The following is a 14,160-nucleotide window of genomic DNA, read 5'->3' as shown; positions in this document are numbered from 1 at the left end:
CTACTATAAAGACACAGGCACATATATGTTTATTGCAGCACTATTTACAATAACAAAGACATGGAACAAACCCAAATGCCCATCAGTGATAGACTGGATAAAGAAAACGGGTACATAAACACTATGGACTACTGCACAGCCATAAAAAGGAATGAAATCATGTCCTTTGCAGGGACATGGATGAAGCTGGAAGCCATCATTCTCAGCAAACTAACGCAGGAAAAGAAAACCAAATACTGCATGTTCTCACTCATAAGTGGGAGCTGAACAATGAGAATACATGGACACAGAGAGGGGAACATCACACACCAGGGTCTGATGGGGGATGGGGGCTGAGGGGAAGGAAATTAGAGGACAGGTCCATAGGTGCAGCAAACCACCACAGCACACATATACCTATGCAACAAACCTGCACATTCTGCACTTGTATCCTGTTTTTGTTTTTGTTTTAGAAGAAATGAAGAAAAAATAAATAAATGCTGTGTTCTGTCCTTTCAACTTAGGAGATAGACCAAGAGTGGAATTCCAGCATCATCTTTTGTCTTACAAATAAGATCAAAGTCATGTGGAAGTTTAAACCACTTCTCAGTAGAAACTTTGGGGAATTCCAGGTTTGCCTAGAGGCTTCCAAATTCGGCCCAGACAAAGCATTTGCGACTTCACAACCTGATCCTTTCTATATAAGCTTCATTCTATCTTGGATTTGGCTCCCCATCTTTTAAGGTACAGTAATTTTTCCTGTATATCGTGAACTTAATACACCACATAAGAGCACTCCAGCAAGAGGTAAACAGAAAGAATGGTTTCAAGTCCTGAATTTTCTAGCCTATCCAAGGAAGGTCCTACTGGACTTTGGAACAGCAAGAAGTCAACTTTTGACGCTGCGTAGTAGTTCTTTTCTGCCCTGAAGTAATTTTAAGAAGGCAAGTCTAGCTAACAAGCTCTTCGTGTGTAACCTGGTTTTCTGTAGTAAAGGGTAAGGTAAAAATTAGCATAATTAACAGTTCAACTACTTGATCACCTTTCTTTCTTCTGGAAAATATCAGGGGTTAGGAATAGGCTTATAGGAAGGTTCTGGTTTCAGGAATTCCACTGTTGCTTTTGATAAGGAAGAATAAAGTTTCTCCCCTATCCTGGAACTTGTAGCAAGTAGCCTTTTCATGGGAAAGGGGTATCTTTCCCATTTATCTCCAGCATAGAAATATACCCAGGAGAAGGGGCAGGTTGTCAGTATCTGTGAATGATTTCCTATTGTGGCACTAGCCAACCTGCCAAAGATTTCTTCAGTGATTTCCAAACTTTAATTACTTCAGAATCACCTGGAGAACGTTTAAAATATGCAGATTCCTGGGCTATCCTTCCCCAAATAATCTAATTTTGTACTTCTGCTCTCAGACTCAGAAACCCGCATTTTAAACAATCATGCCTCGTGACTTTAATGAAGGCAGTAAGTGGACCACATTCTGACAGTTATTATATCAAATTACCTCCTGGACCTTCATGATCACCCAAAGAAAATCCACTAAGGGTGTAATGGGGAAACAAAGATATTATGTGTAGAAGGGTGAGCAATGGAGACGAAAACAAAAGCCTCATAATTTATCCTAGAATGTGTTATAATACATTTCTGCTCTTGAATTTCAATAGCTGTATTAGTTTGCTGAGCCGCCATACAAAGTACCACAAACTGAGTGGCTTCAACAACAGAAATTGATTGCTTTGCAGTTCTGGAGGTTGAAAGTCTGAGGTCAAGGTGTTGGCATCTTTGATTCCTTGTGCAAGCTATGAGGAAGAATCTGTTCCATGGCTCTCTTCTAATTTCTGGTAGTCTCAGGTTTTCCTTGGCTTGTAGATGGCATTCTCCCTGTGCTCTCACACTTTCTTCCCTCTGTATCGATCTCTCTGTATGTCCAAATTTCTCCTTTATGTAAGTATACCAGCCATATTGGATTACGACTATCCAATGATCTCATTTAATGTGATCATCTGCAAAGACATTATTGACAAATAAAGTCACCTTCACAGGTACTGGGAGTTAGGACTTCAATGTCTTTTGAGGGAACACAACTCAACACATGATAACAGTACAAAAATATTTATTTTACTTTATCCTGCTACAGGTGTTAAAGATATGAAAAGAATAGGATTCAAATGGAAAGAATACAAACTGAGTTGTCCACTATCCAAGTGTCCCATCCTGTGTTTCTAAACTCCTTGGTAGTTAAAGGGCCTGGCCGTTTTATAAGATGCCTCATGGAAAATAAAAAATTAAGGATTTTAGAAATCAAACCCATTTAAATTAGCAGTTACTGCTTCCTGACTCAAAAGAGAACATAATATCTATCCTAATTAATAAAGACACTTCAGTGTATTTTGCTTTGACCTAAGAAGGAGTACCAGATATTGAGAAAGAAAAGCATTAAGGAATTAATTTTATTTTTGTACATAAAGACACAAAGATTGTAATTAAAGACTAAAAACTAAAGTTGAACCAGTTTCAGGGGCTTTATGATTCAGAGGCTTCCTGCCAGGCTATGTAATTTGCAAGACCCAGTGAAACATGAAAATGAGGGGACCTTTATTAGAAATCTATTAAGAATTTCAAGACCATGACAGTAGAATATATATATATTTTGAGACAGAGTCTGACTGCAGACTGCACCCAGGCTGGAGTGCAGTGGCGCAATCCCGGCTCACTGCAAGCTCCGCCTCCTGGGTTCACACCATTCTCCTGCCTCAGCCTCCCGAGTAGCTGGGACTACAGGGGCCCACCACCACGCCCAGTTAATTTTTTGTATTTTTAGTAGAGACGGGATTTCACCGTGTTAACCAGGATGGTCTTGATCTCCTGACCTCGTGATCCACCTGCTTCGGCCTCCCAAAGTGCTGGGATTACAGGCATGAGTCACCACGCCTGGCCTACAGTAGAACATTAAACCAGACATGGGGCCACTGCAAGCATGAGTGCTTTGTGTGACCACGTATGTTGTACATCTATGAAGCCAGCCACACTTCCTGCTCTGGGGCATAGGCATATCTGGTAGGTATAGTCTAGGATGGCCTTAGCCTAGAATGGCAAAGAGATTTCAAGGACTGGACTAATCCTAATGGCCCACGGTGCCTGCCTGGAGCACTGCATTTGCATGCCTGGAAAGTTGAAAAGTACATCGTAATTGATGAGCAATGTCTACCATGCACATAGGATATGTTTTTCTATCTCTAGACTTAAAATCTGACTTCAGAAGAATATTTTTAAAAATATACTTATTTATTGAGGTAGAATTTTTATACACTATATCACACATTTTAAAGGTACAGGTATCTTAATTTGACAAATATGCTTCTGTATAATCACCAGCCCATTCCAAATATAGAACATTGGCATTTTCCCAGAAAGTTTCCCTTTGCCTCTGTGCATTCAATTTCTCTCCCCTCCTTCCCATCCACCTGCAAATGACCACTGACATGTTTTCATGACTATTGGTTAGTTTTGCCTGTTATAGAATTTCACGTAAGTGTAATCACACAGTCTTTATTGTGTGTATGGCTTCTTTTGCTCAGCATAATGACTGTGAGATTCATCCATGTCACGGACTAAATCAGTAGTTCATTTTACTTTATTGCTTAATAGAATTTATGGTAAGAACATACTAAAATTTGTTTATGCACTTGCTAGTTGGTGTACCTTTGGACTGTTTCCAGTTTGGGAGTTCTGGTGTGAACATTGGTACACAAGTGTTTTTATTAACACTTGTTTTCAATTCTCATGGCTAAGTACTAAAGAGTGGAATTGCTGAGTATGCACATGTTTTAACTTTACAAGAAACAGTGGGTGTGTCATTTTACACTAGTAATGTGTGAAGGATCTAGATGCTCCACATCCTTGCCAACACTGCAGGATTGATGGTCTTTTTAATGTTGGGCATTTTAGTGGCTGCATGGTGGGATTTCATTGTATTTTGCATTTGCATTCCCAAAGGGTTAACAAAGTCGAAGATTTTTTTTTTTCATGTTCTCATTGACAAGTCATTATAAAGTATCTGTTCAAGTCTTTCATCAAATTTTTAAAGACAGGTACTTTATATTTTGGAGGAATTTTAGGCTCATGGCAAATTAAATATAAAGTACAAATTTCCCATATACCACTCACCTTCCCCCACCCCACAGACAGCTCCCCCTACCATCAACATCTCACACTAATGTGGTTTGTTTGTTACAACTGATGAACCAATCTTGTTATATTATTGTCAGGCAAAATCTATAGTTTACATTAGGGTTCACTCTTGTTCTGTGAGTTTTCCCAAATGTATAACAACATGTATTTATCATTACAGTATTATATAGAATAGTCTCACTGCCATAAAATCTCAATGATCCACCTGTTGCTCTCCCATTCCCCTAAATTCCTGGAAATCATTGATCTTTTTATTGTCTCCATAGTTTTGCTTCTTCCACAATGTTATATAGTTGGAATCATATAGTATATAGCCATTACAGACAGGCTTATTTCACTTAGTAATAAGCATTTAAGTTTCCTCCATGTCTTTCATGGCTTGATAGCTCATTTCTTTTTAGTGCTGAACAATATGTCACTATCCGGACATACCACAGTGTAATTTTTTTAATTAACTATTTGGTTCCATCTTTTGGCAATTAGGAATAAAGCTGCTATAAACATCTATGTGGAGGTTTTGTTATGAACTGAAATTTTTAGCTCATTGGTTTTTACCCATTTTTAAAATTACACTGTTTGTCTTCTTTTTTACTCAGTTTTGCTCAGAAAGAAATTTAACTTGACTAGAAAACTTCCCTTTCTCTTTAACTTTGGTAAGAGAACAGTGATTACTAAAATAAATTTTAATTAGTAAATGAAACTTTTAAGAAATTTTTCTAAAATATCGTCAAATTATTTCTAATTACAACTAGCAAATTAATGACAGCTAGGCATACAAGTATTAATAATAATATACTTTACTTACATACCTAGGATTTTTTCAGTACCAGGATCCTTTCAGACATTGGTGAAATGTGACAAATCTTTCTATACCGTACAGCCTGAAGTGTAATTTCTACTTACCAGACTTGCAAACTCAAACTCAATATAGAATTTTAAAAATGTAAAAGCTCACACTCTCCACTGGGCACAGTGGCTCACAGCTGTAAGCCGGCATTGGGAGGCCGAGGCAGGAGGATTGGTTGAGCCCAGGAGTTTGAGACCAGCTTGGAAAATATAGGAAGAACTCATCTCTAGCAAAAATAAAATAAAATAAAAAAATATTAAATTAGCCAGATGTGGTTGTGCATGCCTGAAATCCCAGCTACTTGGGAGGCTAAGGCAAGAGGATCCCTTGAGCCCTGGAGTTCAAGCCAGCAGTGAGCTGTGTTTGTGCCACTGTATTCCTGCCTGGGTGAGAGTGAGACTCTGTCTCAAAGAAAAAAAAAAAAAAAGAAAACCATAAATAAATAAAAAGCTCATGATCTTTTCCTAATACAATTATTGTTGCATCATGGGAATCCACCAAACAAAATGGAGATTTAGCATGGGAGCAGGTTTCTGGAGGACCTCAGTTACACCAGTTGATACCCTTTTAAATGCTGGATTGTTGGGATATTATTTATTTCTGTGTACATAATGTTATAAATTATGTGTAATATTACAAATGTATAATAAATATGTCTACATAAGAAACTATCCCTAAACCCAGAGGCTTAAAACAATAACCATCTAGTTAGCTCATAAATCTGAGAATCAGAAATTTATGTCAGGTTCAACTGGTTCTCCTGATCTTAGCTGGGCTTACTCCTGTATCTTTGGTCAGCTGCCAGTTTAGTCTGCCTCCTGGTCTGAGGCAGCCTCAGTTGGGATGGCTCATCTCTGTTCCACTTGGTTTTTCATGCCTCAGCAGGGTATCATGGGCTTATTCTTACAACTGTGGAGAATGTTTTCGAGAGAGAGCACAAGGCTTGTTTAGGCTTAGGCTTATTATTTGAATAAACTAATATATATGCATTCTATTCACCAAGTCATGTCTCAAGGTCAGCCCAAATTCAGGGGCTGAACAAAGACACTGCCTCTTGATAGAAAAAAACCACAAGTCATGCAAAGGGATGTGGAGATAGAGAAGGAAGTGATGTGATCACTTTTACAAACTGTAATGGGGAGATTGGTGAGGGAAGGAACCAGAAGAGATCTGGGCCAGCCAAGGTTCTGAGAGGGCATTAGGGGAACTGGAGGCAGTGACAATGATCCAATTTCTATGAAACTATTTCAGTATTTTAACATGCAGCTATATGAGTATGCACAGACCAAATCCAAACCCTGGGAACAACATTACAATTTTATATTTTAAAACACAGAAAGGGGTGGCTGGCAAGATGGCCGAATAGAAACAGCTCTGGTCTGCAACTCCCAGCAAGATCAACGGAGAAGGCGGGTGATTTCTGCACTTCCAACTGAGGTACCCAGCTCATCTCACTGGTTAGACAGTGGGTGCAGCCCACGGAGGGCGAGCCAAGCAGGGTGGGGCATTGTCTCACCGCAGAAGCTTAAGGGGTTGGGGAACTCCCTCCTCTAGCCAAGGGAAGCCATGAGGGACTGCGCTGTGAGGAACTGTGCACTCTGGCTTTCCCCACAGTCTGCAAAACCCGCAGACCAGGAGATTCCCTTGGAATCTCCACCAGGGCCCTGGGTTTCAAGCACCAAACTAGGCAGCCATTTGGGCAGACATGGAACTAAGTGCAGGAGTTTTTTTTCATACCACAGTGACACCTGGAACACCAGCGAGACAGAACCATTCACTCCCCTGGAAAGGGGGCTGAAGCCAGGGAGCCAAGTGGTCTAGCTCAGCGGATCCCACCCCCATGGAGTCCAGCAATCTAAGATCCACTGGCTTGAAATTCTCCCTGCTAGCACAGCAGTCTGAAGTCGACCTGGGATGCTTGAGCTCGGTGGGGGGAGGGGTGTCACCATTACTGAGGCTTGAATAGGGGGTTTTCCCCTCACAGTGTAAACAAAGCCACCACTGGGAAGTTCAAACTGGGCGGAGCCCACTGCAGCCAGCAAAGTCACTGTAGTCAGACTGCCTGCCTAGATTCCTCCTCTTTGGGCAGGGCATCTCTGAAAAAAAGGCAGCAGCCCCAGTCGGGGGCTTATAGATAAAACTCCCATCTCCATGTGACAGACCACCTGGAGGAAGGGGTGGCTGTGAGCGCAGCTTCAGTGGACTTAAACGTTATTGCCTGCCAGCTCTGAAGAGAGCAGAGGATCTCCCAGCACAGCACTTGAGCTTTGCTAAGGGACAGACTACTTCAAGTGGGTCCTGACCCCCATGCCTCCTGACTGGGAGATACCTCCCCAAATAACAGTTCCCCAAGGCTGCTGCCATGGGCTGCAATCAGTACCCATTTCCCCTTCTGGATCTAGGGGACAATTTCTTCATTCCAAAAGGGCAGAGCTCTGGCAGTAGTGTCCTTCAGACTCACAGGTGGGTAGCTGATCTTCAGTGAGATCTGCATACTTGCAGTCCTTACCGATACTGCTGTAGAAGGGACGCTCTGGCTCCTCCGGAGGTGGTAGGGCAGCATAGGAGCACCTCCAGATCTTTACCTGAGCCTCACCGTGCTTGGCAGCAGTTTGTGCTTTATTGTGTTGATCAGACCACCATAGTGCAGGTCACCGAGGTGCCAAGTCCTCACTACAAGCAGCCACCTCTGGCCCATGGCATCCAGCACTGCCCAGAGGGTCCAGGTCACTTTCTTCTGCACTGAGGTAAAGAAGATATCGAACTCATAGCCAACATCTCACAGCACCTTGCCACCATGCTATGCCTGCTCATGGCTTGCCAGCTCAAGGTTGGCATGTTACCAGCCACAGAAGAGGGGTTCCAGATGCTCTCATCCTGCCGGGTCAACACCAGCTTATACACGGCCTTGGCGGTAGGGTGGGGATATGGCACTGACTAGGACTCACAGAGATTCCAGAGCCCTCTGTTCCCTTTAAACAACACAAAACATCTCCTCTCAGATCAAAGAAGCTTCTTTTGTCTTGTAACAATGTTGAAGTTTTGCTTCTAAAATATAATTCTCACAGTAACTAATTTAGTAACAGGATCCTTGCAGATTCCTGCTGAAATGTGACCAGTCTTCCTTTCAGACTCTATAGCCTGAAGTATAATTTCTACTTACTGGCCTTTGTAGACTTAATACAGATTTTTTAAAATGTCAAAGCTCACATTCTGCTGCTACTGAAAGTATTTCTGAAGTAACCTCACTTTCATAGCTCCCCTGTTGTAGGGTTCTCTGTCAATCATAATGCTACATCTTTGTACAGACAAAGGGAGAGCTGGGCTGGAATATGTCAATAATTATTTGCTAACAGGGGCCCATCAACATGTTTCCCCTTTAGTCACTGAACCATAATTATTCACAGGAATAAACCCTTGAAAGTGGAGAAATCATGACTTTTTAATCTTTGAGTCTTAATTCCTCCTGGTCTTTCTTCAGCATTTCCCACTCAGTAAAATGCTGTGCATATGGTATTAGCTAAACAATAGTGGAAAGACTGTTCCTATATATTTTAATGACCAGTATAAAAACCTGGCTCACTTGCACAATGAAACACAATTATTATATTTACTTTTCTTCCTCTGGTCCTCAATTGGAAATCAACAGGTCAAGATAATCTTATGAGGCTAGCTGCTGAGGCTAAGAGCCAAAGACTGTTTGTGCACTTTGAATCTTTCACCCTTTACATTCAACTGGTAGACCAATGGTGACTATTAGCTCAGGGCCAGAGAAGCAGGATCTGAAATATACTGAATTTTTTTTTTTTTTTTTTTTAGACAATCTCACTCTGTCACTAGTCTGGAGTGTAGTGGCATGATCTCAGCCCACTGGAATCCCCACCTCCCAGGTTCAACCAATTCTCCTGCCTCACCCTCCCAAGTAGCTGGGACTACAGGCACTTGCCGCCATGTCCAGCTAATTTTTGTATTTTTAGTAGATACAGGGTTTCACCATGTTGGCCAGGAAGGTCTCAATCTCTTGACCTCGTGATCTGCCCACCTTGGCCTCCCAAAATGCCTGCTGGAATTACAGGTGTGAGCCACTGCTCTCGGCCTCAAAATGGTTTAAAATCAATTAGGCTGCAGGCAACACACACACATACCTGCCCTCATGTAAACAGCAAAAGCAATGCAAAGTATAAAGAATATGGTCTACCACATGAGCATTGCATAAGAGTCTCACTGGACAATGACATCTCCCATGATAATTATAGGAAGATAGGTGAAAATGTCACCGGGTTGATTGCAGTTTTTAACCTCTTTCAAGGCTGCAATTCAGCCATGGTTGCACAATGCTGCTAATAATTGTTCTCAAAGGAAAGGTACAGGGTCAGTGAAACTCTAGTGGAAAAGAATCAAAGGGGACAACTCGCACTGGTCCACTCCCATGGGTGGTCTTATCTTCCAAGATGTGGCTGACTAGGGAGAGCCCTTGGAGGTCTGCAGCCCTGTGTTCAAGAGTCTGAGATTCTCATAAGTCAAGGAGTCTGAGTGACATTTCTAGTTTCTTAATTTTTCACCAGGTGGAAATAACAACTAGGAAATTCTGCTCTCGTTAAGAATTCTGAGGTCATTTTCATGTTTTAGTCACAGGACTTTAGGATAATAATAAAGGAACCTGGAGTAGAGGGAGTGGATGCAGGTTATCACATTGTCACAAAAATTCTGGTGAAAAGTAGCTTAGTTCCTATTGTTCAAATGGATACACTGTTACTGAGTATCCATTGTGTGTTCAAGATTATGCTAGTGCATTATCTTATTTAGTAGTTGCTAGAGTCTGCGGAAGTTAGTACTATTGTCTCCGTCTAAATAAGAGAAAACCAAGCTCAGATTGACTAAGTAACTTATTTTGACCACATAGCTGAGAAGTAGCAGGGTGACGATATCACCAAGGTTTGCTTTTTCTAGATCCACTCACTGTCCACCACCCCTCACTGTTTACTGCAGGACAGTCCAAGGGTACGAGTGTATGGCTCTGAATGAATCCCACCCCATAAACATATCTTCTTTGTATTTTCCACTTACCAAAACCTAGGCTCAAAAAATCATCAAAGCAACTGGAATTCTCACCCATTGCTGTTGGGAATACAAAACAGTATAGCCACTTTGGAAGACAGTTTGGTAGTTTCCTAAAAAACTGAACATACCATATGATCCAGCAGTTGCACTTTTTGGTATCTATCCAAATGAGTTGAAAACTTATGTCCATACAAAAACTTGCATATGGATGTTTATAGTAGCTTTATTCATAATTGCCAAAATAAGGAAGTAACCAAAATATCCTCCAATAGGTGAATAGATAAACTGTAGTAATCCAGACAGTGGAATATTATTCAGCAATAAAAAGAGATGAGTTATCAAGCCACAAAGACATGGGAGAAGCTTAAATGAATATTGCTAAGTGAAAGAAGCCAATCTGAAAAGGCTACATAGTATGTGATTCTAACCATATGACATTCTGGGAAAAACAAAACTCTAGATACAGTAAAACGATAAGTAGTTGCCAGGGGTTTGGTATATACATGTGTGTGTTGGGGGACATAAACAGGTAGAGCTCTGGGGATCTGAAGCAGTGAAACTATTCTGTTTGATACTGTGATGGTGGATACATGATATTACATGTTGTCAAAACCCATAGAATGTACCCCACCAAAAGTGAAAACAGCATAAAATATGGACTTAATAATAATGCATCAATACAGGCTTATCAAATGCAACAAATATACCTCACTAATGCAAGATGTCAGTAATAGGGGAAGCTGGGAGGAGCAGACTGGTGGGTTGGGGTGGAGTATATGGGAACTCTGTACTTTCCACTCAATTTTTCATAAATCGAAAACTGCTAAATAAAAAGTTAAAAAGCATTCTCAAACTACCAATATTTCTTAAAGGCCTCCTATATCGGAATCTGTTGTTGCTGCCAGACACTCCTGATTATGTCACTGTGCCCAAGGACTTAGCATGTCATTGAGAAGATAATGTACACCCATCAAACTGTTAAGTAACAACCCAAAGATTCACATAGTTAAGGACACAGATGAATGGCAGAGAGGTAAAATGCTGTAATCTCTCAAAGAAGAAAAAAATCAGCATAGGTTAAAGAAGGTGAATAGTAATTCTCCACCTAACACTGACTTTGGAAAGATGGGGGCATTAAAGATATACCTGGTTGTAGATGATGATGATGAGAAAAAGAAGGCTTGCTGTAAGTGATAGAAGAAAACTCCAGCAGTGGAGATTCCTAATATCTGAGGCAGAGGGGATTTCAAGAGGATTGAAGCTCTAATTATAAAGTTTCCTGGAAGTCGTGGTATTTTGGAAATGAGTGTCTTCCCTTCTCTTTCTGAAGCTGCTCCTCTCATTGTAGCTTGGGCAAAGCCTCCAGATTAAAAAAAAAATAAAAACTGAAACCTTAATAGTCATTGCTTACAGGAATGCCAGCTAAGACAGATGTTGTATGTTGGAGTTAAGGGTGAGTGAGCTGAAGGAAGCATGTATTTGCATGCTGGTTGTGCCACTCAAAATACTTCACTTGCATGAAAATCCGCAAAAGCTATAGTTTAGAGAGAGAGAGAGAGAGAGAGAGAGAGACTGAGTACACACGTGCGTGAGACTCCAAGGCAAACTGTTTATCTGCTCTCTCCAACAAAAAGCAATCACAAACAAGTTCTTTTTAATATGTACTAGTCTAGACGAGGTTTTGCAATGTCACAGGTCCCTAATTGCGGTAATAACTGCCTGAGAACAATTAAGCAGACACCACCAAACATTTCTATAGGGTGAATCCATTGTCCTATTAATAAACAGCCATGAGGTTACCTCTATCTGGAAAAACCTCTTTGGCTGGTTTTATCCTACATAAGGCTCAAGCCGGGTTTGTTCCCACACATTCTGGGTGCGTGAAGCAGCTGTGTCTGCCTGAGCCAGAAATGGTCCCCCTTGTCTCTGAAAGCCCACAGAGGCAGGTTTTGCAGCTGGCGGCTGCTATGACTGTGTTCCTGTTACTAATTAAAGGCAGTACTGTGAATTCAGTGTGAGAGACAATAAGCACCCATCAATTCTAAACAGATGACCTGGATTTGCCTTCTGGAAATCCTCTTTCCTCCAGCTTGGCTACTTGCAAATTGGCTCCCTAAATATCTTTTCTCAAGGGAAGCAATTTCTTTTTAATCTTTAGATCAAAGCCAAATCTGAGAGATGTCATTTTTTTAAATCACTAATTTCATATCCCAAACTATCACTTCATCCATAACAACCTACTATAGCTCTCCAGCTGCTGCCTGTATTCCTTTTTTACTTCTCTTAGTTTGCCATGATGGATTCATTTTTTCGGAGGGCTTCCTTTAAGCCACGTCCTTAGGTCCTCTCTCACCTCTCTTTTTATATCCACACCATGGCACCTTAGGATGGTAAAGCTAGCTGTCAGTCAAAGCATTCCCTACTCCCAGTGTGGCTGAGTCAACTCAGCCAAGAGAGGAAGCTTGAAGGAGGCTGTTAAAATCTATTCATAGATGAAGAGATGTTCCAGCCACAGCAAGAGATTGCCAATGACGCATGCATGCACCAGCAGTGACATAGGAAGAAAATGAGGAGGAGGCTGATGAGGAGGAGGGAGAACAGAGCAGGGGCAAACATAGGATCTCAAAGCCACAGCTGATATCAGCCACATCACTCTTTGCTATGGGCAGAATTACAAGGACTCATTTTGAACGCAGCACTAGCGCTAGCTGCGCTGACACAGATTCCATGTCCTCTGTCTGAATTATCATGTGGTGTGCAGGGCCCTGTATATATGTGCAAACACTGTGGGAGTCCTCAGCTTTGTGACATATACAAGCTCTACAAGGAGCAAATGAGGGCCCCTGGAAGTGTGTGGAGAAGAAAGGAAAGGCTAAGATGTGGAAGATGGAGAGGGGAAGATGACGGACAGTTCTTCATTCATTCAATTTGAATATATTAAGTACCAGGTTCTGTTCTAGATCTGAAGAGACAAATAAAACAGTCTGGATCCCAAAAGAGATTATAGAATATTAAACTTTGGAGAGTTGTTGAAGGATTAAAAACAAAATCTCCCAATATGTTATAGCTGTTAAGTGCAAAAAAGATTGCCATGGAAACTTTAGTTCATTTTGCTAGTTCAGACAAACTTATCCTAATGAATATGCATGAAAATAGTTCATGAAGCTCACAGAAATTTACATTCTTTATTATTCCATCTATTGTCAACCATTTATTGAGAACCTACTACTGCCAGAAATTATGTTAGCTATTGCTGGGCAGTGGATATCAAGGATCTTTTGCTGTATTGTCAGAATCTCTAAGTGCATTAGAAGCAGCTCCATAAGGATGTGGAGAACTACGTGAGCTGAGTAGATGACTTTGCTATGCAGAAAAGTAGTGTTTTCTCAAAAGTGAAAGATAATGAATTTCCTTTACTGAGACCCTATAAGTCATGCCAGGGAAGTCTCAAGGATAATGGAAGGAAATGTAGCAGAAAGACCACTGACCTTAATTGGGTTGGGTTTTAGTTGTAGTTCTGTCATGATTAAAATCCATTTAAGAACTAGTTCTTCTCATCAGGAAATTAGGTTTGATAACCTCTACTATCTCTTCCAAATTTGAAAGTTATAGTTTTGCAGTATGTTAGGGTTCTTAATTCCCAAATTTAAAAAAAAGCTTTCATTCACTAGTGCAGGTAATGGAATAGCCACATGACACTTTAAATTTTTTTTTAATTTTTCTATTTTTCCATAGGTTATTGAGGTGCGGGTGGTGTTTGGTTACATGAGTAAGCTCTTTATTGGTGATTTGTGAGATTTTGGTGCACCTACCACCTGAGCAGTGTACACTGCACCATATTTGTAGTATTTTATCCCTCGCCCTCCTCCCACAATTCTCCCCAAATTCCCAAAGTCCATTATATCATTTTAATGCCTTTGCATCCTCATATCTTAGCTCCCACATATCAATGAGAATATATGTTGTTTGGGTTTTCATTCCTGAGTTACTTCACTTAGAATAATCGTCTCCAATCTTATCCAGGTCACTGCAAATGCTATTAATTCATTCATTTTATTACTGAGAAACTGCAATATGT

The 14,160-nt window shown here is 40.8% G+C and overlaps 1 pseudogene; it reads right to left on the bottom strand.

The window, feature by feature from the left end:
- Positions 1-868: 868 nt before the first annotated feature.
- On the bottom strand, positions 869-7,860 carry LOC108530964 (phosphoglycerate mutase 1-like; annotated as a pseudogene).
- Between the last annotated feature and the right edge of the window lie 6,300 nt (positions 7,861-14,160).

This window comes from Rhinopithecus bieti, unplaced genomic scaffold (assembly GCF_001698545.2).
Source record: "Rhinopithecus bieti isolate Rb0 unplaced genomic scaffold, ASM169854v2 scaffold_6513, whole genome shotgun sequence".
Classification (NCBI taxonomy): Eukaryota; Metazoa; Chordata; class Mammalia; order Primates; family Cercopithecidae; genus Rhinopithecus; species Rhinopithecus bieti.
Note: the sequence above shows the minus strand (reverse complement) of the source record. Positions and strands in the feature narration are given on the sequence as shown.